This window comes from Mauremys reevesii, linkage group 12, assembly GCF_016161935.1.
Source record: "Mauremys reevesii isolate NIE-2019 linkage group 12, ASM1616193v1, whole genome shotgun sequence".
Lineage (NCBI taxonomy): Eukaryota > Metazoa > Chordata > Testudines > Geoemydidae > Mauremys > Mauremys reevesii.
The window spans coordinates 27,001,902-27,029,466 of record NC_052634.1 but is presented as its reverse complement, the minus strand read 5'-3'; the positions used below and the strand labels follow the sequence as shown (position 1 = coordinate 27,029,466).

Genomic DNA, 27,565 nt, shown 5'->3' with positions numbered 1-27,565 from the left:
AGGGTGGAATGCAAGGCTCAGTTCATGCAACAGCCCCCTGAAAAATTTCAGTGCCCCAGAGAAATCCTGCCACCTGATATTGGAATGATGTGCTGGAGATTTGACTAGGAAAGGGACTGGCTGAGTTGTCAGAGTGGGGAATGAACAACAATCTACAGCAATGTCATTAACACAAACACACTCTCATCCTGCTCCAGCCAGAAGGGAAATGGGCAGGAATTCTCGCTGTTCACCCAAGGACACACTTACACTGATGCACAGCCATGAATGTGCTGGGAAAGCTGGTCGGAGCAAACAATTTGAAGAGGCAATTCAGTGAGAACTGAATTATCGTGTAGTAAAACAACTATCCATCAAGTAGTTGTGGCCGAGTGGTTAAGGCGATGGACTAGAAATCCATTGGGGTTGCCCCGCGCAGGTTCAAATCCTGCCAACTACGCAAGCACTGCACTGTTGTTATGATTACTCTAGTTTTAGTGCCTGAGCATTCACAGTGCAAACTGGAGCTAAATCTAGTTTCACTCTGTCTACACTTAAAATGCTGCTGTGGCACCTGCTATAGCACTCCTGAGTATACAGTCAGTGGAGAGGTTTTCCCATCCCTGTAATAGCGGCATTGACAGAACAATTCTTCCTTTTCTTTAGCACTATCTAACCAGGGCTTAGGTCACTGTAACTATATGGGTGGACGGGGGGTTTCATACCCTGAGAGACGTCGCTCTGCCAGTGAAGTGCCCAGCGTACACCAGCCCTTAGATCCCTTTTGGTATTTCAATGCAGGCACTGACCTGTGAGAGGAAAACATCAGCTCACAAACACAGAGGCTGAATTCCCCACATTTAATCTCGCTGCACTTTCCAGAAAGTCACAAAATTCAATTCATTCTTGCTAGGACAGAGAAAAAATAAGTGACACTAAGTTTTTGTCTTGGTTAAATAAAATTAAGTGTTTAATTAATATAGTAAAACTCTGTCCTGATTCCTCTAACTAACACCACAGCGTGAAATAGGAACAGAGACAAAGCTTGTCAGTGATGACTAATTTTGCAAGTGATCTTCCCATTATTAATTTCCATGCTGCCCCATTGGAGGTCTGGGCATCTCCAATGTCATAGCTCTGCATTCACCTTCCCCTTAGAATTGTTATCGGACATTCGCCTTTCTCTGCAGCGTGGGGCTCGGGTCACTTGCTGGAGGATTCCCTGCACGTTGAAGTCTTTAAACCACGATTTGAGGACTTCGATAACTCAGACATAGGTTAGGGGTTTGTTACAGGAGTGGGTGGGTGAGATTCTGTGGCCTGCGTTGCGCAGGAGGTCAGACTAGATGATCATAATGGTCCCTTCTGACCTTAAGTCTATGAATCGATGAATCTATTCCCAAATTTGGAAAATTGTGCAGCTCAGAATGTGAATAGTGACCCCGTCTCCTTCCTGCACCTGCTCTACATTGCTCCACAGCAGCTTCTCCACCTGCAGTCACCCCAGCACTGCAGTGCAGCTGCCCAGGGTTCAGCAGGGGCCCCTGGCAAGGACCGTGGGTGCAGCTAACAGCCCGGTGTGCCTGGCGTGAGGCAGCTGTAAAAAAGCAACACCCCCCCGGCCAGAAGTAGAGACTGAATTCCCCAACTTTAACATCATGACCCTGTGTAGAAAGCCACACGTGTCAGTTGTATTTTCACAGGGAGATGCAAAAATCAAGTGACACCAATTTTCAAGTTGAGTAAATAAAGTTGAGGAGATAGTTATTAACCTCACAAAAATATACTAAAGATCCCTCAACATAACACCTGAAGGTGAAATATGAACAGAGACAAACCTTGTCAGCAAAGGCTCATTTCCCAAATGATCCTCAAAATGTTACTAATTCCCACCCTCCTCCACAGGAGCTCTGTGCAGTGTAACTGTTCTGCAGGCAGCTTCCCATTAAATGCTGTTGGGGGACATTCCCAGGCCTGGAAATGTACCAATGACAGAATTTGAAGAGCAAACCTGGCTCCCCGCACCAGGCGGGATTTGAGTGTTTTGTCTTTGTCACTTAGTCTTTGTCAATAGTACAGACGCCAGGGCAGGACTCCAGGCTCTGCTTGAGGATCCTGGCACAGGGCTGAGGGAGGAGAAAGGATTGTAGATTCTCACCTGCCCTCTGGAGAGGAGGTAATAATTGAAGGGGGCATTTCCCACTCCTCCCCTCCTCCCAGGGCTGGAATTCTACATTCCACAGGGCCAAATGAGGGGGTGATGCCATGTGGTTAATGAAAACCAGTGCTTTAGGTGAGATTTGAACTCACAACCTCAGCATAGCTTCTCTCAGCACTGCCCTATAAGTACTGTGCACTAACCAATTGTACCACTGGAGCACCTGTTGGATAGTATTTTCTGAAACCCCCCTAGGCTGATAAAGCCAAGGTGTGACCCCCCAAAACATTCTCAGTGGGGCTGGGAGCAGGTAGCGACAAGTGTTTTACTTGGTGGGGTGGATTCTTCTTAAGGGTCCCAGGCCCCATTTCACCCTTTTGTTCTTCCCTGTGTAATAACGGAGCTGGTTAAGACTCAATGGAGAGTCTTGCTGCAGCCCAACAGATCTGAAATCACTGATAACCAGCTCGAAGCATTAGTCCTGCTTTGGGACAGTGTCTCTCATGCAAGAAACTGCCCAGTCTGCGCTAGCAGTGAGGCTCCCTCACTAACAGCTGAAATCAGGGAGAGCTGTGTGAAGTGCAGGCCCCCCAGGGGAGCCTGAACAGGGGGGAACAACACCCCAGGGCTTTTAAAAATGGGAGGGCTCTGCCTTGCCACTTTCTAATGACCATAAGGGCGAGTGAGGGTGGGGAGGGGACGGAGAGCAGTGAGCGGGAGGAGGGGTCTTGGGGGATGAGGCAGCGTAGGAGCCTCTTGTGGGAAATATCTCCTGCCCCACTGCCAAAAGGATCCCCTTGAGTGGGAACAGTCAGAGGCCCCACTCGGGGGCTGGCCCTGCTTTCCTACCTGCTTTTCAACTGCTGCAAAAACATCCCGAGCAGAGAAGCAACGGGCCAAAACACTTTTAAGCAGCTGCCAAAGTAGCTCAGTTGGGAGAGTGTTAGACTGAAGATCTAAAGGTCCCTGGTTTAACCCCAGCCTCCGGCAGCTTGTTCTCTGGAAGCCCAGCGGTGCCTGCACCCAAGGTGAGCAGAGCTGGCCTAGGGCAAAGCAATTTTGGGGGCCCTTTCCATTAAAAAAGTTGCAATACTGTATTCTCATGGGGCCCTGAGAGATGAGAGCTGTCTTTCCGAACATGGTGGCCCTCAGGAATGGTGCCAGAGGGCTGCTGGGCAGTGACAGGCAGGCATTGGGGATGAAAACTCCTCTGCGCAGTTGAGCAAGGGCACTACCAGGGCAGGGGCATCTGTGAAAGTGGCCATGTGGAAGGTGGCAGGGATTTGGGGGCCCAGGAGGAGGTGCTTGCTGTTCAGTGCCTTGGAGCAGCTGGACTTGGCCATGGTGGGTGTTCAGGAAATGCACATTAACAACTCTAGGGTAGCTCAATAGGCAGAGGTTGATTGGAGGAAAGGCCTCCTGGACAGGGAAGAATGATGGGGCTGGAGTTTTGTTCTTCACATTCATGGTGCAAGTACAGAAGGTGGTGGAGCTTAGACCAGGGAGGGCATTGCTGGTGGGCTTTGTGCTCTGTGGCACTGGTTACTGCTATATTAGTGTGTATGGTCCCCAGTTAAGGCATGAGAGGGAAGATCAAAGGCTCCCTTCCTCTGGGCTGCATGATGTTTGTTGTTGGGGGGGATTTTAATTGTGTCAGCCGGCCTGAGCACCGCTGGTCCTGTTTTCCCAACCGTCAGAGGAAACATTTTTACAATGAGCACTACCTGGCACAGGTCTGTAGTGAGGTCGGCTTAGAGGAGCTCACTCCAGCCACAGAGGGGGTTCACCTTTCTGCAGGGACAGGCCAGGAGTTGCACTGACCGGATTTATGCTCAGCTTTTGTGTCTTTAGCATGTTGCTTCTCAGATTCTTTCTTGGCCTGACTTGTTACACTTTGACACTTAACAGGCCAGAGTTTGTGCACCTTCCTATTATCCTCACTAGGATCTGATTTCCAACTATTGAGGAATGACTTTTTGCCTCTAACAGCCTCCATTACTCTGCCATGAACCTAGAGTGGCGTTCTGCTGGTCGTCCTATTGTCGTTTCTGATTTAGGTCAAAAGTTTCATCTGAGCCTCTAATTGCAGCGGTTTTAAACGGTCTGCACGCTGCTTGCAGGCACCTAACACTTGTGACAGCAGCTCCTTTTAATTCCCATCCAACCATCTGTACTTATGCCGATAGGTCGACTTTAGGTCTTTAACTTTGAGCGGTAGCTGAGAAGATGGTAAATCGGGCAGAAACCCGTTCCACAAACCTCTTCATTTCCTTGTTATTTCCTGACTTCTTCATTCATCCCCTTTTTCTTATTTCCTGGCTGAGGCGGCGGCCTGCCAGGGAGCTCCCCAGCACCTCTGGCTGCCTGGGCTGAAGGCAAGAGGCAGGCCTGGGTGTGGTGAGGGCCTCCTGTCCCGTAATGAGGCCGCACTGCTTCCTGGTCCCCTTTTCCCACCCACACCGGCAGGCGGCTGCTGCGGGAGAACACGAGGGAGGCTCTCGGGATGCTAGGCAGCGCTGTGTGGCTGTCAGGGGAAAGAGCCTTCTTCTCTAAAGATGGCTGGCAGAAAGGTGGTGCTCAGCTCTGTAAGTGACCTGCCCAGTAGCCTCGCTGCCAGGGGATTCAGACATTTCTGTAAGGTGCAGAAAGAGGGTATTTGGCTTCCAAGTTAATATGAGAAATATGCATTTAGGAGATGGAATTTCCCTTCTTTCACAGGGCCCCAGTGGCCTAATGGACAAGGCAATGGCTTTCTAAGTCAGAGATTGTGGGTTCAAGTCCCATCTGGGGTGAAAAATTCCCTCTACATTGCAAGGAAACCTTGGCCTTATTTTCACCAAGGAAGCTGGGAGATGTTTGAACACAAAATACTGGATCTTGGGAAAAATCCCCCAGAAATGGCATCTTGACAAATGCTTTCTAAACCCATCAGTAGCAAACAGTTAATACTAGTGCTTGTCTGAGACTAGGAAGGGGGGTGTTTACTCTGACACCTCAGTGAGTGAAACAGAGGGAAAGAGGAAGGCTGCTCTGAAAGAGAATGGATCTGTCTGGAGACAAAGCAGCCCCTGAGAATGAGCAATGGTGTGAAAAGAAGGGGTTCAAATGGGTGTTAGATGTAAGTTAGTGTTAGAGGGTTTATCCCTTCACCCTCCAATTACTGGGTCTGTCTTGCGTACACACAGAGCAGCAATACCCAGAGTCCGAAGGTGCAAACAATTAGATGTTTATTGGGTTGAATTTCCAGCAAGCAACGATTCCAGTTTCCTTCCTCAGTGTCCCCATCCCAGCCCTGACACCACAGAGCCTTGCCTGTGTCCCTGTTCCCATTCTCCCCCTTAGCAAAGCATAGGACATATGGTGACACATTTCCTGATAGGGCCAGGCATCAAGGTGGAAGGTGTTGATATTCCATTTGTCCCTGTGCGTAGTGCAGTGCCCTGCACCTTCTCTCGTACAGGCCTGCCACACCTGTTCCAATTAGTGTTCCAGACTTCCCACTATAGTGGGCCTGGGAAGGTTGGGTCCAGGTTGTCTAGTACAGGGGGGAGGGGCTTACTCCATTACTTCTAGGTTATTTTCATAGGCAACGTATCACAAGTATACTTAGCAATACACCAGCCACTGTAACAATCCACAGCAACACCGAGAGACCTGAGCACTAGCCGCATGGTCCAACATCCTGGCCACCACCGAAACACCTCCTCTCCTCCTTCGACGGGGTCAAGCCCTTAACATGTCCAGTTGCTGGCAGTTGCAATACGCTGCCGCTGCAGGTTTTCGTGCTTTTGTCCATAGCATAAGTCCATTGAATGTCCACAGAGAAATGGGTTATTGTCCAAACCAACTTAACCACATGGTGTGGAATCAGGCTGTATGCGCTGGTTCGATTATTCACAGCAGTAAGATTCACAGATCTATCTGTGTGCCAAAGCCCAGAGAGCAGCGTGTAGTGTGGAATTTGGTTAGGGGCTGGTGTAATTGTGCCCCCAGTAATATGTACATTTCCAGCAAAACACCTCATACACAGTACACCCAATTGTCCACCCCTTGCCATGGGCCATTGGGTGTGCTCCTCCACGGCCATCAGGAGGGGCACATTCAAACATCTTCTCTGGATTTACACCATTTTACACACCCTCCATTGATTCCCAGCGAGCAAATCCCTTCTCATTATTCCCATAGGGCTTGTGGGGCCCACCTCAGCTGCCGATTCACTTCCAGATACCACGGTAGCTATTACACAGGTGCTGGCCTCCTAGTCGAGCATTTTGAATGTCCACACACATCTTCCCCAGGTCAGCCTTTGAAGCCATCCCCATCCATGTCATGAGGTTTTCTGTTCATTGAAACACAACAATGCTAACAACAAGACAAACACCACAGACAAACAACACAAAACATAGATTCATGGTATTCTGGGTTAGTCTTTTGCTGGCACCAGCTTGCTTGTAGAGTGTCTGAAAAACAAAAGAAACAATTTCACACACACCCCAGTGGGGACAGATTAGTGCTTAATAATAATAATACCACTTCCTTTTACAAATTTCCTTGCTAATTGCAGGAAAAACAGAAGAATTACCTCCAGGCTGTCCTTATTTTGTTCTATAGTTAGATAGTGAATTACCCCACTCACTGGTCATTTATGAAATTCATGAGGTGGTGTGCCTCAGTTTCCCCTCTTGTACAACAGACCCAGTTTGCAATAGTTTCTCTGCTGCACCAAGCTTTAAGTTTATCCTCAGGTAATAGCTGAGAGACAGCTTTAGATTTAGCTTTAGCACTGTACATACACCCACACACTCCTTAGGGTTAACCTGTCCCCCTTATTTTCAGGCTTGACTTGTTTTTTCACCTCCCTTTCCTGGAGGGCCACAATCTGAGTCTTCCAGTAGCTTGTTTGCTGACCAGATGTATTTATTATTTGCAGCTCCTTTGTGCAGCCACTGATGGGCAGTTCTCTCCTTCCCCCATCAGCTAGGTCATTTGCATTCACCCCGGCTTTCGGGCTTGGCTTTTGGATCCAAAGCCATCAGCAGCTCAGAGACTGTCTTAAAAGGGACACAAACAACTTCCACCGGAGTTCTGATTACTTTCCACTTTCATCTTCTGCTTCAAAACACACAGATCTGAAAAAGAAACCACAACCTATTGTGGCTCCCTTTGGAGCCCTAATAGGGTTTGAATTAAGTACCATGTTTTGTTTGCATTTCTTTTACCCCTTCTCCAATATACACTGCACACGTCCTGGGAAAATGCACATTCCTTCCATAGTTTAACCTTCATAACATTATGTTACAAAACATAAGTCTCACTTTAGGTTTTTAAAACCTTACACAATTACACACAACAGTTTGTTTTGTCTAACATCCCTTGCAATGCAATATTTTTTTTTACACAACTGTACCCCGATTACACATCCATCTTGTACAACCAGAGACAGCCAGGGGCAGGCACGTTAAGTGCCAATAGAAACCCCGGACATTCCTTTAGTGATTTTGCTAACATTACCCAGGAGTCAAATCATTTTGATCAGATTATCTCTCCGCCTGCTGCCTGCAGCCGTCCCCTATAGACCATTTCTGTGGGCAAAGGGCCCATTTCCCCTCAGAATGGCTGTGAAGGCTTCTCGGGACAAAACTTTACCTGACTCTCTTGTATAATTTAATTACTAAGCTTCCATCCAACAGGAGTGCACAGAGCTGCACATACAGTTACATTTATATAACTGGGTTTTATTATTAAACCAAAAACTGCCTTCTTGTAACACCACAACTGTTGCCTTTTGCTATTTCCACAACTCCCAAATGTTTACTTTCCTCCAAACTCTGTATTATTAATTTTTGCAAAGCCCTCGGTGGCTGCACTGCAGTGCTGGGATGACTCTGCAGGGGGAGAAGCTGCTGTGGAGCAATGTAGAGCAGGTGCAGGAAGGAGCCGGGGTCACTATTCACATTCTGAACTGCACAATTTTCCAAATTTGGGAATGTCCGAGAACAATTCTAAGGGGAAAGTGAACGCAGAGCAGTGACACTGGAGGTGCCCAGACCTCCAACGGGGGCGGCGTGGAAATTAATAATGGGAACATCATTTGTGAAATTAGTCGTCACTGACAAGATTTGTGTCTTCTTATTTCATGTTATGGTGTTATTTAGTGGAATCAGGACATATTTTTACTATGTTAATTAAACACTTAATTTTATTTAACTAAGCCAAAAACTTAGTGTCACTTATTTTTTTCTCTGTCCTAGCAAGAACTAAATGAATGTTTTGACTTTCTGGAAAGTGCAGTGAGATTAAATGTGGGGAATTCAGTCTCTGTGTTTGCGAGCTGATGTTTTCCTCTCACAGGTCAGTGCCTGCATTGAAATACCAAGAGGGATCTAAGGGCTGGTGTACGCTGGGCACAGGGGTGTTTGCAGAAGGGGTGGGGCCTCAGGTGGAAGGGGCGGGGCAGGGCGTTAGTCTCCCCCAGCTGGCGGTTCACGCCCTGCCCATGGTGTTGCAATGACAGAGGCTGCCCAGGCTGCACTTGTAGCGAGGTTCCCCCACTACATGGCCGCGCAGAGGCTGCAGGAGACAGGCAGGTGGCAGCAGGGGAAGTGGCGACACAGGAGCTCTCAGCAGCAGGGTGAAGGACAATGCCGTGGAGCGGCAGCGACGCAGAGTGAACAGGGCAAACCGAGAGCCAGTTGAGGGAGTGTCGGCAGCAGAAGCTGAGGTTTCTCTTGATGCCTTCCCTTCCCTCCCCCACCCCTGGGGCTTTGCTGCCCAAGAGGAGTGGGGGTTGGGGGAAGGAGAGCGGAGGGGTCTGTTAAAGGAACATTAGATTGGCCTGTCACACTGCAAGGCGAGAAACTGAGGCACAGCACTGCCCAGTGTACTCTGGGGTGGGGGGTTGCTGATGAGCGTAGATTTGAATGTGGTTGTGGGGTTTTCCCAAACTCAGGCTTGATTCTCTTTCCCTTTTAATAGAAGTTCTCATTGGCTCTCCGCCCACGCAGAGCTGGGGAGTGGGGGGCCTGTTGCCTTTTCCCCAGGCAGCAGGTGACACCTGCTGGCGAGTGAGGGTCGGTTTGGGTGACCCCCACTCAGGGCAGGCTAAGGGCAGGTCTCTGCCCTTTACTCAGCTCAGGGGGAGTTTTTTGCACTAACATCCCAAGTGTGCAAGTCCGTCCCCGCAGAGCAGCCCCATAGGGTGACCTTAAAGCAATTGTGGAAAACGGGACGGGGGTGGGGGGTAATAGGCTCCTATATGAGAAAAAGTCCAGCCAAACCGGCCTGTCCCTTTAAAAACGGGACATCTGGTCACCCTGGAGCAGCCCCGCACTCCTGCTCCCCGGTTGGTGCGTTTGTAACCCGGGGGCTGAAGCCGACGCGAGAAAGGGAAGGGAGCGAGCTCGGAGCTCTCCGGCGCCACCTGCTGGGAGCAGAGGGCAATGACTGAGCGACGTCCTGGCTAATTTAAATATCACCTGGTTCTCTGCCGGGTGGCTCCACTGGAGAGCTGGGGCGTGGCCTGAGTGTGGCAGCACCTTATTTGCATATATTAAAAGCGGCAGTTTGGGGCCATTGGGGTAAAATAGGAGTAAGTTTTGGGGTTGGGCCCCACATGTTTAGTGCAGGCTGTGGGGAGCTGGGCTGAGCAGAGCCTGCCCCGACGGGGTGTGTGGTCACCCTGAGCTGGGAGCGTGTGGCCAGACATGGGGAGGGGCTGGGGGGGGGGGGGGAGTTGGTGGTTGTGAAAAGCAGAAAATGTTTCCCCCTTTTTTGGGTGGGGTTCTCGTTACCTAATGCAGAGCTGTGGTGGGGGAGGGGAATTGAGACTCTGCTTTGGGGGTTGCTGGGGCGAGTGACACGAGCCACCCGGTGCTGGTTGCTGCTGTGGGGCATAGGACAGGTGCGGGGGCGGGGCTGTCTGGGTCCTTGAGATGAGGGGCGGTTCCTGGTTGGCTGGTGCCGGCCTGCCTAGTGTTTTTTGACAGCTGATCTCCCATTGGCCCTCGCGCAGTGCAGGTCTCTGAAAGCTGGTCTCCCATTGGCCCGCGTGTGGGGCGGTCTCCGAAAGCTGGTCTCCCATTGGGCCCTCGCCTACTGACGTTTCTGACGGGCTCATCTCCCATTGGTGACGTTGTCTGACAGCGATGTGGGGCGGAGCCGCCAGGGCCTTGTGCGCTCAGAGCTCAGCGCCGCCCGCGAGAAGCGGCGCGAGGCCGCGCGGGGCGGGTCCCGCTGCCGGGCGGAGGGACCGAGACCGCAGCCGCGGCGCCGCCTCCCGCCTGGCGCGAAGCCGCAGCGCCGGGGGGGGTCACAGGGCGCGAGGCGCTTCCGCGCGCGGCTGTTTCCTGCCGGTCGCGGGGTGACGGGTCCTGCCCGGGGCGGCCGCGGGGTCCCGATGGCAGCGGGGGGCTCTGGCGTCCGCCCGCCCGCGGCGGCTGGGAGCTGCGGGGCCACCTGCACTGGCCGGGGCTGCGGCTCCTCCTCACCCCGGTGACTGGGAGCTCCGGGCTCTGCCTGCGGTGTCTGAGCGCCGGGGCTCCTCTCCTGCCCTCCTGCCCGGGCGGCCGGGAGCTCCCGGGCTGCGGCTCCTCCTCACCCCCACCCCGGTGACTGGGAGCTCCGGCTCCGCCTGCGGTGTCTGAGCGCCGGGGCTCCTCTCCTGCCTGGGGCGGCCGGGAGCTCCCCTCCTGCCTGGGCGGCCGGGAGCTCCCGGGCTGTGGCGCTGCAGGGTCTGTGAGCAAGGAGGTGGGGCTGGGGGGTCCTCCCGCCATCACGGCCTGTTAGTAAATCCTGGGTCCATCCGCAGCGGCTGGGAGCTCTGGGGTCCGCTCGTAGGAGCTGCAGGGTCCATAGGCAGTGGGGTGGGGCTGGGGGGGCTCCCCGGCCACCCATGGCTGCTGGGATCTCCAGGGTCTGCCTGTGGGAGCTGTGGGGAGATGAGGGGTTTGGGGTGGAGGAGGGGGCTCCAGGCTGCAGGGTGGGGCTGAGGGATTCAGAGTGCAGGAGGGGGCTGTGGGTTGAGGCAGGGTCGGGGTCCCGGACGGGGTGGTGGCTCTGGGGGGGGGGCAGGGATGATGGGTTCCAGGTGTGGGAGGACGCTGGTGAGGGCTCGGGGGTGCCAGAGGGGGCTCTGGGTTTGGGGGGGTTCAGGGCTGGGTCAGGGGGTTGGGGTGCAGACTTACCTCGGGCGGCTCCTGGTCAGCGGTGCAGCAGGGGAGACCTACTGGCCACTTCCAGGGCGCAGTGCGGTGCCCTAGGACACGTAGGGACCAGCCTGCCTGAGCCCGCAGCATTGCTGACCGGACTTTATAACCCAGTCACCCCACTGGGAGCTCCAGGGTCCCCCTGTCACATGTGGTGGCTGGGAGCTCTGGGATCCACCCACAACAGCTGGGAGCTCTGGGGGCCTCCCGCTGCTCACAGTAGCTGGGAGCTGTGAGGTCCATCCGTGGTGGCATGGGCCTGTGGGAGCCTTCCGCCACTGGTGCCTGATAGCTGTGAGGCCCCCACCGGCCGACAGCTCCAGTCTTGCTGCCCCAGGGCTGAGGCAGAAAATGTCACTGAGATCCCTGAAAGTCACAGTTTCTGTGACCCCCTTTATATAACCTTAGCCTTAATGGTTTTTGACTGTCTCTCTCAATCTAGAGATCTGTTCTAGGGCAGATGGGACAGGGAAGACAGAAGCTCACCCCCCAGCACAGGTTTGGGCAGAAATGGCTCTTGGGCTATTTGCTGTGCATGCAGAGGACTTGTCCAGGCCGGTGGAGCAGCTCAGCCAGATGAGGAGCTGGAATAAGGAGACCTGAGCAGCCTGGAGATCCCACTTTTTCTCCACAGCCACTGCCTGTCAGCAGGATTCCTCCTTCTCCTCAGTGAAACCAAATCTAAGCACCTAGATAGCTGGTCTGTCCGCTGCACCCCAATCCCTCATGCCTGAGCCTCCCTGCCAAAGTCCTGTACCTGGCTCCAGAGAATTGTCTCACATCTCGCTGGGAACTCGACTTCTTGTGCCCAGAGAGTCTCGGCCCCATTGAGTAGAGGACCTGAGAAACACAGTGTCTGCCTTTTCCAAATAAGTACTTGGAAAGGTTTTGTTCCTGTGACCACATGGCCTAACGGATAAGTTGTCTGACTTTGGATCAGGCAATTGAGGGTTCAAGTCCCTTCGTGGTTGTGTTGGTGCAGTTTTACCTTTGTGCTGAAAGTCCTGCTCCCTTCAGGGCTGGAACCTCTTCTTGGCCGCTCAGGCCAATGCTCTGGCTTCAGCTAGAGCCCCGGGAAGGAGTTGGGGGTCGGGTGTCACAAAGGCTGGGGCATGAGCCCCAGGTGCTTCCAGTCTCGCCTTTGCCCTTCCTGACTTGCCAAAGAAAATGGGCAGCTGCCCGGGCTAGTGTGTGGAGCAGTTTCCCTCTTCGAAGTGTGCGCCTGTCCCTGTGCTGGTGGGTACTTGCTACATAGCGTCTTCGGAGCCTGGGTGTTTCTCTGCTTCTCGCCAGCTGGGGAAAAGCCTCTTGGGGTAAAATCTCCTGCCCCACGGCCAAAGTGAGCACCTGGAGTGGGAACGGTTAGAGGCCCCACCAGGGGGGCTGGCCCTGCTTTCCTACCATCTTCTGATGTTGGCCACAAAGCATCAGCAGCTGGCTGTGGGTGGTTTTCAGTGTGTGTTCGGCATGCCAGGGAGCAGGGAGCAGCCTGGCTGGGTGTCTCTGTGGCTGTTTGCTGGCCACACATAGGCATGGTCCTGCCCTCCTCTTGCCCTGCCCTTGCTTGCTCTGTGGCTTTTAAGCTTCCCTTGGAGCTGTCAGCACCAGCCGCCTCTGTCCTAGGTGCCCAGAGGAGGAGAGGTGCTGGGCTCCAGCCTGGGACTCTGCCTCCCTCCTGCCTTTCCCTGACTATGAAACCTGGCCCTGACACTCCTTTCTTCAACTGCCACGTGGGCAAGAGGAAAAGTGTGGTAGAAAGCACAAGGGCCAAACTTGTGGGCATCAGAAATCCCAAACACCCAGTCAAACCATAGCCACTTCTAGACCCCATTCCAACCAGAGACCTGGCTCCAGTGGATATGAGTCACTCAGCACAAGGTAAACAACTCATTCTTATACAGCTGGAGATAGGAAAGCGCTTGGATCTCCAGGGATTTACCATAATGTCCCACTGAGATGTGAACTCAGATTCCAGCATGCCAACCATTACACCATGGGCCCAGCTTGTGCTAGTTTCTCTGAACATTGGTGACCCTATCATAGAATACCAGGGTTGGAAGGGACCTCAGGAGGTATCTAGTCCAACCCCCTGCTCAGAGCAGGGCCAATCCACAGACAGATTTTTACCCCAGATCCCTAAATGGCCCTCTCAAGGACTGAGCTCACACACCTGGGTTTAGCTGGCCAATAGTCAAACCACTGAGCTCTCCCTCCCTCACAGGCCCAGCTTGTGTAAGGGATTGTTGGCCCTTTACTAAAAGTGAGTGGGGTTTTTTTGGTTGGCTAGTTCCCAGTTCCAATAGAAGGGGGAAGGGTCAATGGGAAATCAGGACCCTGAGACTGACAGGCCCCTGGGGCAATGGTCACCAACTGGTAGGGAACAAGTGAGAATTTGTTAATGAGTAAAATTCCTGGTGAAAATTGGCAAAGCTGTGGAAATGTTGAAAAGTTCCAGTGAATTTACACATGAAGATACAAACAGAGAGACAAATAGAGAGAAAGAGAACATCACAGACTGCACAGGCCCACACAGACATAAACAAAAACCAAACCCACACAGCACACAGAGCCATATACACACAAGGGAAAGCCACACAAAACATAGAAGAAATCCACACCAAAATATACAGCAAAAGCCCACAACAGGAAAGCACAAAAACCACATACCAAAAGAATACTTAGCAAAAAACAATCTGCATGCAAAAGACACACACACACACACACACACACACACACACACACACAAAACTATGCAAGGCATCCACAAAAATCACACAGGACCCACATGCACATCAACACGACAGACAACAAAAAACCCCAACATACAGAAAGCCAGGCAGGGTTTGAGTCTCACAGCGAAGAGAGTGAGCACACAGGTGGTTTGGGGAGCAAAGACTGAGGGGGAGTCGGGGGAAGTGCTCTGGGCTCTGCTCGACCCCTCCTGACACAGGCGGCTGGTGGAGAGCAGAGCTTGGTAGATCTGTGGAATCTGCCCTGCTCTCTGTAAAACAAGGGGACCTCGGTGTCTTCTGAGCTGCACTTGTATTTTCTGCAGGCAAAATGATTGGCAGAAGCCATTTGCTTAAAGGAAACTAGTGCTGTAGGTGAGGTTTGAACTCACAAGCTCAGCATGACTCCACTCAGCACTGCTCTGTAAGTACTGGGCACTAACCCATTGCACCACTGGACCCTGTTTTCAGGAGTTTGTCTCCATGTTCCATGGATGGATTAGCGGAGTGTGTGTGTGTGTGTGGGGGGGTTTGCATTAGCTAAAACAAATCCATATTAAAGGCTGCAGGATGGCAGCAGCAGAGGTGGGGAGCCTCATTCCATGTGATAGAGCTGGTTCCCCCTTCCGTTGCTGAGGGGAAGGTTGGTGCTTTGAGCCCACCCGGTGCTGGAACGTCCCATGGGGGAGATTAACAGGACTCTTGAGAAGAGAATGCAGGGGAAGTCTTTTCTATCCCTGCCTAGCTCCATTGGTCTCCTGTGGCCCTTTCGGCTCTCTGCTCCCCTGTTGGGGAGTTGCAGAGACAAGCCCCCATCTGGGGAGTCACCGAGAGGCTGTGTCCCATGGCGTGTGTGGGGGGGAGGGGTGGGATGGAGCTCAAGGGGAGAAGGTTGTGTGTGACAGTGTGTGGGGGATGGTGTGTTCCTTAGGATAGAAATGATGGAAAACACAGGGGTAGTGACAGTGAAGCCCCGTGTCTGAGTGTTATGACCCTGTGTGGTGCAGCCGTTTACCTTCCCCTCCTATGGTCTCAGCTTTCATTGAATCCAGCATTTTTTCACCTGTCCTCACCACAGAGGTGTCCCACGTGCCTCAGCTACCGAGTGTCCCTCTTAGAGACGCCGAGGACTGGAACTGATTTCAGCTGCTGGACAGCTCTGCTAGGTCTTTATTCATTTGCACAGGAAAATGCTGAGTGTTTAAATTCATTTCAAGCCCCCTGCCCCCATTCAGCGAACTCCTGAACATACTGGAGATGGGTCTGGAAATCGATTTTGATTCGAAAAAGTTTTTAAAAGGGATCACTTGGATTGGAATTAGGAACCCATTACTCTGCAGGGAAACATTCACCCACTGAACTCTACTCTCAACAGAGCGCCATGTATAGCCCAGAGCAGGGACAGTTTTTAACCTGGGGGTTAGTAAACTTTCTCGCTATACAAACACCACAGCTTACAAACTCCCCACCCCCGCTCTGTGTCACCAGAGCACAACAACAACTCTCCTTGGAGCACTCGCAGCTCCCCAGCTCCCTGCCCGTCAGTCTCTCCAGCATTGCTCCAATCCCTTAAAGCAGGGTCTCAACCTCAATTTACCTTAGGGCCAGGGCCAGGGCCAGTCCTCCAGTTCTCCCAGTGGGCCAATAATGTCACTCATACTGCCCAGAACCTGCCCCCAAAACTCTGCCCCTCACCTGCCTAAGGCTCTGGGAGGGAGTTTGGGTGGGGGGAGGAGGTCTAGGGTGCAGGCCCTGGGCTGGGGCTGGGGATTGGGGTGCAGGGTCTGGGAGGGAGTTTGGGTGGGGGTGGGGGTGTGGGGTGCTGGTTCGGGTATGGAGTTTGGATGCTGCTGCTGGCTCTGGGCTTGGGAAGTTGTATGGGGTAACTGTAGTTGGGGTGGGGTGGCGGGAAGGGGGAGGAAGATTGGGGTAGGCGGGAGGGGTGTGGGAAGGGGAGGGGTGCAGGCCCTGGAACAGATTTTGGGAACGGGGGGGTGCACAGGGAGAGGCTGCAGGCTGTGGGAGGGAGTTTGGGAGCTGGGGGGTGTGGAGGGAGGGGATGCAGGCTCTGGGAGAGAGTTTGGGGATGGGGGTGCAGGCTCAGGAAGGGGGTCAGGAGTGTGGCGCTTACCTGGGGCTCCAAGGCAGGGCGGGCTGGGGGTCCCATTGGCCACAGGGGTGATCAGGCAGGGGCAGTGCGCGGAGGCCCAGCCCCACCCTGCCCTGCCATGGGGAGGGGCTGGCAGCCACTGGAGCGAGCAGGCAGATGCTGCTCAGCTCCGCTGCACTGACGGGGCCCCTGGGGGGGAGCGCCTGGGGGCAGCAGGTGGGGCCAAGGGAGTGACCTGGTCCCAAAACTGCTGGAGCCCCACGGGCAAGACCTGGGGACCAGGACTGCCAGCCAGACAAACACCTTTAAGAGGAGGTGTCCCTCTCCCTGTCACAAACTGATCTTCCTCCTTCAGTTCAGTGACAGCCTGAATTGTTCCTTATCCTGCCAGAGCCAGAGGACTGAAAGCAGCAACATCAAACCCCGGTGTAGCTCGCAGGAATGGACATAAACACTCCCTGGTATCTGAGGAGATGTTCAGCTTTGCCCTTGGTCAACTTCAAGGCTAAAGGGAAAGGAGGTGGCGCCAGGTATAAAGAGTGAAACACGACACATCATAGTTATGCCCATGGTGGCTGCAAAATCTTTTGATGTACTTCTTCTTATCAGCAGTGTATTGTTTTCTCTGGAGTCTAGGCCTTGACCAAGAAATTTGTATCTTGATAAAATAATCGACTGCCCCTGGTGAAGGCAATGGACTTGACACCCACTGAGGTGTCCCAACACAGGTACAAGTACTAACAACAGTGGCTGCCTTTAGCCATAGATTTTAATCGGGGCAATAAATACAAACCCCTGTTAAATCATTTCTCAGCCTGAGTCCTTCACCCACATTTCCTAGAGCATTGGGCCACCATGTGGACGTTTCATTTCCGACCTCAGTTTCACACAGAGACAAAATTTCCTTTACACAGATCCATGAACAGCAAAACCTCCCTGTGTCTCTGGTCTGAGCCAGGGCATTCGATTCCAGTGAACCCTTCTCTCCTGCAATGGAGACGGTCAGACTGAGGGGACGTGGCACCTGCATCCCTGCCAGGGAGATATTGGCTCGGCTCTTTCTTTCTGCTGCTGCTGTTAGTCCATGAAACATCAAGGGTGAAATGCAAGACTGAATTCACGCACCAGCCCTCAGTGCCCCAGAGAAATCCTGCCCCCTGCTATTGGAACGATGTGCTGGAGATTTGACTAGGAAAGGGACTGTCTGAATTGTCAGAGTGGGGAATGAACAACAATCTACAGCAATGTCGTTCACACAAACACTCTCCCATCCTGCTCCAACTGGAAGGGAAATGGGCAGGAATTCTCGCTGTTCAGCCAAGGACACACTTACACTAATGCAGCCATGAGTGTGCTGGGGAAGCTGGTCTGAGCAAACAATTTGAAGTGACAATTCAGTGAGAACAGAATCATCATGTAGTGAAATAAGTATAGCTTAAGTAGTTGTGGCGGAGGGGTTAAGGTGATGGACTAGAAATCCATTGGGGTGTCCCTGCGCAGGTTCAAATCCTGCCAACTATGCAAGTGCTGCACTGTTGTTATTATTGTAGTCTTAGTACCTGAGCATCCACAGTGCAAACTGGAGCCAGATCTAGTTTCACTCTGTCTACACTTAAAACACTGCAGTGGCACCGCTATAGCAGTTTGGAGTAAACAGTGACTGGAGGAGTTTTCCCATCCCTGTAATAGCTACATGGACAGAACAATTCTTCCTTTTCTTTAGCACTATCTAACCAGGGCTTAGGTCACCTTAACTAGATGGGTTTGGGGGGGTGTCACACCCTGAGAGACGTCGCTTTGCCAGTTCAGTGCCCAGCGTACACCAGCCCTTAGATCCCTCTTGGTATTTCAATGCAGGCACTGACCTGTGAGAGGAAAACATCAGCTCACAACCACAGAGACTGAATTCCCCACAATTAATCTCACTGCACTTTCCAGAAAGTCACAAAATTCAATTCATTCTTGCTAGGAGAGAGAAAAAATAAGTGACACTAAGTTTTTGGCTTGGTTAAAAAAAATTAAGTGTTTAATCAATATAGTAAAAAATCTGTATTGATTCCTCTAACTAGCACCACAGCGTGAAATAGGAACAGAGACAAATCTTGTCAGTGACGACCAATTTTGCAAATGATCTTCCCATTATTAATTTCCATGCTGCCCCCACTGGAGGTCTGGGCATCTCCAGTGTCACTGCTCTGCGTTCACCGTCCCCTAGAATTGTTCTCGGACATTCGACTTCCTCTGCAGCATGGGGCACGGGTCACTTGCTGGAGGATTCCCTGCACCTTGAGGTCTTTAAGCCACGATTTGAGGACTTCAATAACTCAGACATAGGTTAGGGATTTCTTACAGGAGTGGATGGGTGAGATTCTGTGGCCTGCATTGTGCAGGAGGTCAGACTAGATGATCATAATGGTCCCTTCTGACCTTAAGTCTATGAATCTAGTCCCAAATTTGGAAAATTGTGCAGTTCAGAATGTGAAAAGTGACCCCGTCTCCTTCCTGCACCTGCTCTACATTGCTCCACAGCAGCTTCTCCACCTGCAGAGTCACCCCAGCACAGCAGTGCAGCCCCCAGGGTTCAGCAGGGGCCCCTGGCAAGGACTGTGGGTGCAGCTAACAGCCCGGTGTGCCTGGCAGTGAGGCAGCTGTAAAAAAGCAACACTCCCCCCAGAAGTACAGAGACTGAATTCCCCAACTATAACATCATGACCCCCTGTAGAAAGCCACACGTCAGTTGTATTTTCACAGGGAGATGCAAAAATCAAGTGACACCAATTTTTAAGTTGAGTAAATAAAGTTGAGGAGATAGTTATTAACCTCACAAAAATACACTAAAGATCCCTCAACATGACCCCTGAAGGTGAAATATGAACAGAGACAAACCTTGTCAGCAAAGGCTCATTTCCCAAACGATCCTCAAATAGTTACTATTCCCACCCCTCCTCCACAGGAGCTCTGTGCAGTGTAACTGTTCTGCAGGCAGCTTCCCATAAAATGTTGTTGTGGGACATTCCCAGGCCTGGAAATGTACCAAGGACAGAATTTGAAGAGCAAACCTGGCTCCCCGCACCAGGCGGGATTTGAGAGTTTTGTCTTTGTCAATAGTACAGACGCCAGGGGCAGGACTCCAGGCTCTGCTTGAGGGATCCTGGCCCAGGGGCTGGAGGGGAGAAAGGATTGTAGATTCTCACCTGCGCTCTAGAGAGGAGGTAATAAGTGAAGGGGGCCTTTTTGACTCTGCCCCTCCTCAGTGTCCCCAGGGCTGGACTACAGGCCAAATGAGGGGGTGACACCACTTCGTTAATGAAAACCAGTGCTCCAGGTGAGGCTTGAACTCACAACCTCAGCATAGCTCCTCTCAGCACTGCCCTATAAGTACTGTGCGCTAACCAATTGCACCACTGAAGCACCTATTCAGTATAATTCTCCCAGTTCCCTAGGTTGATACAGCCAAGGAGTGACCCCAAAACATTCTCAGTGGGGCTGAGAGCAGATAGCGACAAGTGTTGGTACTCGGTGGGGTGGATTCTTCTTAAGGGTTCCAGGCCCCATTTGACTCATTTGTTCTTCCCTGTGTAATAACAGAGCTGGTTAAGACTCAATGGAGAGTCTTGCTGCAGACCAACAGATCTGAAATCACTGATAACCAGCTCTAAGCATTAGTCCTGCTTTGGGACAGTGTCTCTCATGCAAGAAACTGCCCAGTCTGCGCTAGCAGTGAGGCTCCCTCACTAACAGCTGAAATCAGGGAGAGCTGTGTGAAGTGCAGGGCCCCAGGGGTGCCTGAACAGGGAGGAACAACACCCCAGGACTTTTAAAAATGGGAGGGCTCTGCCTTGCCACTTTGTGATGACCGTAAGGGCGAGTGAGGGTGGGGAGGGGGTGGAGAGCAGTGAGCGGGAGGCGTGGTCTGGGGGTAAGAGGCAGCGTAGGAGGGGAGCGTTGGGGAGAGGGGTGGGGCAGGGGCGTGGAGTTGAGTAGAAGGGGTGGGGCTACTGTTCGGGGTCTGGTGGCCACTACTTTTAGGAAGCCTGTTCCGCTCCTGGTGGGACCACAAGACGTCTCAGAGCAGAGAGGGTGGCCAGCAGAGCAGTGACAGGGGGGAACGGCAAGGGGCCGGCAATGTGGCCAGACAGCGGAGGGAGAAAGGGGCTTTCCCCCCGGGAGGTGAGAGGTGAACTCTGGGTTTTCACTGACCCAGGGCAGCAGCTGTGGGTGAGGTGCAGTGAAGGGAGGGGCACATCCACAGAGCTTCTGGGGTCTGGATTTAAGAGCCCGAGGCAAAAGGCGCATTGGGGGGGGGTGTTTTGCTCATAGTGTTGTGTTATGAATCCTGATTGTGGTGTTTTCCCAAGTTAATACAAGGTGATTATCCTCCTTTTTATTAAAGTTTCTTTCCTGCACTCAGTGGTTGTGAGTGGGGAAAGTATCACCTCTTAGAGGCACCCAGTGGCCAAGGTTAGTTTACCCAGGTTACTGGGTGGGGGCTTAAGCAGATTGTGTGTTGTATTGTTGAAGAGGAGCCCCAAGCACCCAGACAGGGAACTGTAACTTCAACCTTCAGAGTTAGAGCCAGAGGTGCTGCCAGCTGAGCTAGCCAGGCCGGCTAAATGTATTAAGCCCTTTCACCGCAAGAGCAAACACCGGGTACTTCTGTGCTTCTCAGCAGCTGGGAAAAAGCCTCTTGGGGGAAATATCTCCTGCCCCACCGCCAAAAGGAGCCCCTTGAGTGGGAACGGTCAGAGGCCCCACTCAGGGGCTGGCCCTGCTTTCCTACCGCCTTGTGATGCTGGCCGCTGAACGAATGCTGGTCTGTGGGTGGCCTTCAGTGGGGGTTCGGCATGGCAGGGAGCAGGCTGGCCACGCATAGGCATGGTCCTGCCCTCCTCTGGCCCTGCCCTCGGTTGCTCTGTGGCTTTTAAGCCTTCCCTTGGAGCTGTCAGCACCAGCTGCCTCTGCTCCAGGTGCCCAGAGGAGGAGAGGTGCTGGGCTCCAGCCTGGGACTCTGCCTCCCTCCTGCCTAGTCCTGACTATGAAGCCTGGCCCTGGCCCTCCTTTCTTCAAGTGCCAGGTGGACAAGAGGTAACATGTGGCTGCAAGCAAAATGGCCAAACTTGTGGGCCTCATGTGATGCAGCAAGAATCCCAACCACCTGGTCAAACCCCAGGCATCAGGGTCACAAGTTCTAGAGCCCCAACCAATTTTGGCCATCAGACCTGGCTCCAGTGGGCAAGTCACCCAGCAGGAGGGGAAAGATTTGCTTTTGCACAGCTGGAGACAGGGAAGTTGAGCACTGGGAGCTCCAGGGCTTTACCACAAGCCAACACAAGGTCCCACTGAGATTTGAACTCAAATTGCCAGATTCAGAGTCCTGAGTGCTGCCCATTACACCATGGGACCAGCTTGTACTGCTTTCTCTGCACAGTGGTGACTCTCACGGGGCTGGCTCATGTAAGGAACTGTTGGCCCCTTACTAAAACTTAGTGGGGTTTTGGTTGGCTAGTTCCCAGCACCAATAGAAGGGGGAAGGGCCACTGGGAAATCAGGACCCTGAGACTGACAGTCCCCAGGGGCAATGGGGAGAGGACAAAGCTCCAAGTTAGCCGCACTGACAGGCCAAGCAGTGTAATGAGGGAGTCACCAGGCCAGGGGTCCCATCCTCCATGGGAGCTGGAACTGCCTGGGCCAGAGTGGGGCAGAGCTAAGGAGAGAGCAGGAGCCCGAGAAGAGCCGGGGAGCAGAGCTGCACCAGCCAGGGAGAACCAGAGCAGATCTGTGCTAGGAGCCGAGCCGCAGCAGCACGAGCCGTAGAAGCTGCCCAGGGAGCAGATCTGTGCTGGGAGAAGAGCTGCAGCAAGCGGAGCCAGAGGAGCAGCCCAGGGAGCTGGAGGCAGAGCCGCAGCAGCACTGGGGCTGGAGGTGGGTGCAGTGAGCAGCGTGGGAGAGCGAGGGGGACCCTGGGCAGAAGGCCCAGTGCAAGGAGATGCCACCCGTCAAGAGATCTTGCAGGCCAGACTTTTGGGGGTGGGGGGATCATATCCCCTACATGGGGGCTGACACTGGGAACAAGGGGCCTGTCACCTAGAGCGTGTGGCCACCACCAGAGCAAGTGTCCAGCCCGTGGTGTCCCTGCAGCACAGCCAGGGCCTGGGGAGGAGGCCTGGGACATGTGAGGGAGAGACTGTGACCTGCCCTGACCCTCCAGAGACGCTGGTTGTGATCTCCCTGCACCACAGAACAGGGTGACGTGTTTTCCTTTCCCATCTTTCCTTATGTTTTACATTGATTGCTGGGTAATAAATGGTGTTCGCTTGAAGCACATGCAATGAGGAGTGGGTCAGGGAAGTGCCCAGAGCGGAGCGAGTACCCCAGAGTGAGGACACTGTAGCCCCCGTTCAAGTGATCATGGCAAGATTGGAGGTCAAGCCCCCTAGGAATCCTGGGCCCAGCCTTGTTAGGGATACAAGGTCTCTGCCATACATGAGAGTAGAAAGAGAGTCCTTGAGGTCAGGCAGCCTCTGGGTAAGGGGGTGGGGACTCAGATCCTTCCGCTGGCCAATTCCACTGGGGTCGTGTATAAGCCAGATTAGACTCTCCTTACACTTGTACTCTCTCCTCACTGCTTCTCTCTCTTCCTTCCCTCATCTCTGCTGCTCCCACTCTGGGCTTTCTCAGCACCTGGCCCCACAGCGCTTCCTGGCAGCCAGAGACTGCGCTTTCTGCATCTGCCGATGTGGCCTCTCTCCTGATTGCTAAGGAAAGGAACCTTTCCAGGAAATGGCTACAGCTTCTGGGAATCCCTGTGTGGCTGTGAACAGCATATGGGTCCTGGCACATAAGGCAATTTAAAAGCTGAGCACCCAGACAGGGGCTTGAACCCTGGACCCTCAGATTAAGAGCCTGATGCACAACCAACTGAGCTACCTGGGCTTGTTGAGAAACATCCTCACTGTTAAAGCCATAAAGAATCCTGTGGCACCTTATAGACTAACAGACGCTTTGCAGCATGAGCTTTCGTGGGTGAATACCCACTTCTTTGGATGCAAGTGGTGGAAATTTCCAGGGGCAGGTTTATATATGCAAGCAAGAAGCAAGCTAGAGATAACGAGGTTAGTTCAATCAGGGAGGATGAGGCCCTGTTCTAGCAGTTGAGGTGTGAAAACCAAGGGAGGAGAAACTGGTTCTGTAATTGGCAAGCCATTCACAGTCTTTGTTTAATCCTGAGCTGATGGTGTCAAATTTCCAGATGAACTGGAGCTCAGCAGTTTCTCTTTGAAGTCTGGTCCTGAAGTTTTTTTGCTGCAGGATGGCCACCTTAAGATCTGCTATTGTGTGGCCAGGGAGGTTGAAGTGTTCTCCTACAGGTTTTTGTATATTGCCATTCCTAATATCTGATTTGTGTCCATTTATCCTTTTCCTTCACCGTTCAGCACAAGAGCAAGCAGGCAGGCAAACGAGAGGCAAAAAAAGTCCCAGGAACCCCTCCTCTTTTTCTGCACAGCCACTGCCTGTCAGCAGGGTTCCCCCTCCTCCTCCTCAGTGAGACTAAATCTAAGCACCTAGACAGCCGGCCTGTCCGCTGCACCCCAATCCCCCATGCCTGAGCCTCCCTGCCAAAGCCCTGCACCTGGCCCCATAGAATTAAGTCTCACATCTCGCTGGGAACTCGACTTCTTGTGCCCAGAGAGTCTCAGCCCCGCTCAGTAGATGACCCGAGAAACACAGTGTCCGGCTTTTCCAAAGAAGAGCTTAGACCCCCTCATCATGTGGCCTAAAGGATAAGGCATCTCCCTGTGGATCGGATGATTCAGGATTTGAGTCCCCTCGTGGTTGTGCTCACTTTGTGCTGCAAGCCCTGCTCCCTTCACAGCTGGAACCTCTTCTTGGCCGCTCAGGCCAATGCTCTGGCTTCAGCTAGAGCCCCGGGAAGGAGTTGGGGGTTGGGCGTCACAAAGGCTGGGGCATGAGCCCCAGGTGCTTCCAGTCTCGGCTTTGCCCTTCCTGACTTGCCAAAGAAAATGGGCGGCTGCCCGGGCTAGCGTGTGCGCCTGTCCCTGTGCTGGAGGGCACTTGCTACACAGCGTCTTTGGAGTCTGGGTCTTTCTCTGCTTCTCGCCCGCTGGGGAAAAGCCTCTTGGGGTAAAATCTCCTGCCCCACTGCCAAAGTGAGCACAGAGCGTGGGAACAGTAAGAGGCCCCACCAGGGGGGCTGGCCCTGCTTTCCTACCGTCTTCTGATGCTGGCCACAGAGCGACAGCAGCCGCCCCGCATGCTCCTCTGCGGGTGGCCTTCAGTGGGTGTTTCGCATGGCAGGGAGCAGCCTGGCTGGGTGTTTTTGTGCCTGTCTGAAGGCCGCACATAGGCATGGTCCTGCCCTCCTCTAGCCCTGACCTCAGTTGCTCTGTGGCTTTTAAGCTTCCCTTGGAGCTGTCAGCACCAGCCGCCTCTGCTCTAGGTGCCCAGAGGAGGAGAGGTGCTGGGCTCCCGCCTGGGAAGCCTGGCCCTGGCCCTGCTTCCTTTAAATGCCATGTGGGCAAGAGGAAGAGCTGCAGCGACAGGGACCAAAGTTGTGGGCATCAGGTGAAGCAGAAAGAAACCCAACATCAGGTCAACCCACAGGAATCTCTAGCCAGACGGTTAAGTTCTAGGACCCCACCCTATGGTGGCCCAGCTGGACCAGAGACCCATTGCCAGTGGGCACCAGTGACCCAGGAGGAGGAGAAACAAAACCTCACTCTAGTTCAGCCAGGGAGAGGGTAACCGAGCACATTGGGCTCCAAGGCTTTACAGCAAACCACCCTACCTGGCAGAGGCCCCACTGAGATTTGAACTCAGATTCCAGGATTCAGAGTCCTGAGTGCTGCCCATTACACCCTGGGACCTGCTGCTGTTTTGTTTTCTAGACCCCTGTGACTCTCAGCTGGGTGGCTTCCACTCTGCACTTATTGCTTCCCACCAGCGGCTTCCTCTCACAGGACTCTCTCTCCTCCTCCAGCGACTGTGGGCCTGCACGGCTGGATCCGCGGGTCCTGCCCTGAGTCCCCGCATCCCCCTGCTTTGTCTCCATTCCCTGCAGGCTGCAAAAATGTCAGGGGAGGCCGCCCCTCCCTTCACTCGGTGCTCCCGCTCATATCAGCCAACTGCAGCCTCATCTCCTGGAACTCGGGCAGCTGTCGCTTGATCCTGTTCTACAGTCACACGCTGACTGGTTCCCCTGCCTGGATGGTCTTGTGGAAATCCCACAGGCGACACTGCAGGACTTGGCACTGTTGGTTTCTTTAATGTTGCGGTGTTTGCACGACTGCAAGAACAAAGCCGCCAACTCCTCCCTCACCGACTCCCACCAATCCCCCTGGTAACCACAGAACCCTCTGATGCTTTCCCCTTCTGCCAACAACGCCAGGCCTCGGCCCCCTGCTCCTTTATCTTGCAAGCTCTGGCTGTTCAGCTTCCAATATCCTCTGCCCTGGGTCAGGGACAGGGGTGGCTCCAGGCACCAGCGCAGCAAGCGGCGGGGGGGTGGCCTGCTGGTCGCTGTGAGGGTGGCAGTCAGGCTGCCTGCAGGAGGTCCCCTGGTAATGCGGATTAGGCGGCATGTCTGCGGGAGCTCTGCCAGTGCCCCGGCTGCAGCAGCAATTCGGTGGTGGTACGCTGAAGGCACAGGATCGGCAGACCTCCCACAGGCATGCTGCTGAATCCGCCTTACCAGAGGACCTCCCGCAGACATGCCACCGAATCCGTGTTACCAGAGGACCTCCCGCAGGCATGCTGCCGAATCCGCCTTACCAGAGGACCTCCGGCAGGCATGCCACCGAATACGCCTTACCAGAAGACCTCTGGCAGGTGTTGGGATAGATCTGTATTACATTATACACTAATGTTAGATGTGTAGAAAGTGTGACTAGAAAGTGTTAGCCAAAAGGGCTCGTTTCCCCCTGGAGCTTACCTAATTACACCAAGGAGGCACGGAGACAGGAAGACAAGTACCACACCCTTTATTGATCGGTCAGCTGAGCGGGTGTTCCTCTCGGCTAGTGCCAGAGAAAGAGACACACCTTTCATGGCCAAGCGGCCTACCTTTATAGCCGGTAACAAACAACTTAGCCTACGTTTGTCTACGTCATTTGGTTGACCTATAGACCCTGTACATGTATCTATTAGGGGATAATTGGATATGCAGGATACATATATCATTTTGTGGGGGCTACAAGATACATCTGTTGAGGATACATTTGTCATTCTGAAGGGGACACAAGATACATCCGTTGACCCTTTGTACTAGATACTTTGGATGCATACATGTGAACGCAGCTGCATACACTTGGGGAGCCAACATATACTTGGGGAGCCAAACAAAACTGATAAGCGAAATAGCTGACTTAGGTAGATACACGGCCTTCAGTCTAATGAGTTCTGTAAGCTTTCCAACACAGTTTGGGCAAGCATAACATAACTTTGGTTTACTCAGGCCTAATACGGAAAGGCTTCATTAGCACTATGATTTTCCAACAACTCCCCCCTTTGAGAATACTCACCAAACCTTTTGGCTGAGTTTTCTCACACTTTGAGGCCAAAAAGCAATGAAGCTCTGCAGAAATATTTACAACTGCTCTTTTAAGCTTAGTCACCCCCAACCCAGGAATGAATGCATGGACAAAAGAGTGGAACCTTGTTCATTTAACAACTAAGGGATCGGGGCACTGACTATAACTCAGGTAGGTATACTTAATGGTTTAATTTCCCAGATGTCTCGGTGAATAATTTAGTCCCATATGCATCCTCCCCATGGACCCGGCAGGATTCGGTATGTGGGAGCCACACCCACCCTAACCGGTCCGTATGCTTGGAAGGAGCACTGTAAATGTACACACTTTCATCCAGAAAGTGTCCAAATATGTTTCCATGACCACAGATCAGATGGTACTTCAGATGTGTCTGTAAGGGCAGTGGGCCAAGTCTGGTACTCAAGATTACTCCAAATGGCCATCAGCTGGTCATTCAGGAAATCCTGAAATTTTAAACATACTAGATCCCACTGCAATGCCTTCCCAGCCTCAGTGATATTCAATACCATCTCTGTCAGTAACTTCTGGGTTATAGAACTAAGGGTGGAAATGACATGTAACTCACCAACTTTAGCCTATACTTGGGTTAGCTGAACTTCAGAAATAAGGCTAGTGGCCCTTTCTAGTCGGCCCAATTTCTTATTATGTTTTTGGCCTTTAAGAATATTCCAAATGGCTGTTACACTGTTAGCCCCAGCCCACAGGGATCTGCCCAATTTCTTCTTTTTCCAGAGGAAATAACCCAGGCTTTTTGTTGTGCTAATCTAATGGCAGCCCCTTGTGAGCAATCTGGGTATGTAAAAGTGATCTGAAAACTG

At 52.8% G+C, this 27,565-nt stretch overlaps 3 non-coding genes across 3 annotated transcripts; 2 read left to right on the top strand and 1 right to left on the bottom strand.

The window, feature by feature from the left end:
• Positions 1-357: 357 nt before the first annotated feature.
• On the top strand, positions 358-439 carry TRNAS-AGA. Its single transcript has one exon. It is a non-coding gene; the product is annotated as a tRNA-Ser (tRNA).
• A 4,417-nt stretch (positions 440-4,856) lies between these two features.
• On the top strand, positions 4,857-4,929 carry TRNAR-UCU. The gene has a single exon. It is a non-coding gene; the product is annotated as a tRNA-Arg (tRNA).
• Positions 4,930-19,496: 14,567 nt separating this feature from the next.
• TRNAI-UAU lies at positions 19,497-19,590 on the bottom strand. The gene is made up of 2 exons: positions 19,553-19,590; positions 19,497-19,532 (listed from the first exon to the last, which is right to left on the bottom strand). It is a non-coding gene; the product is annotated as a tRNA-Ile (tRNA).
• Between the last annotated feature and the right edge of the window lie 7,975 nt (positions 19,591-27,565).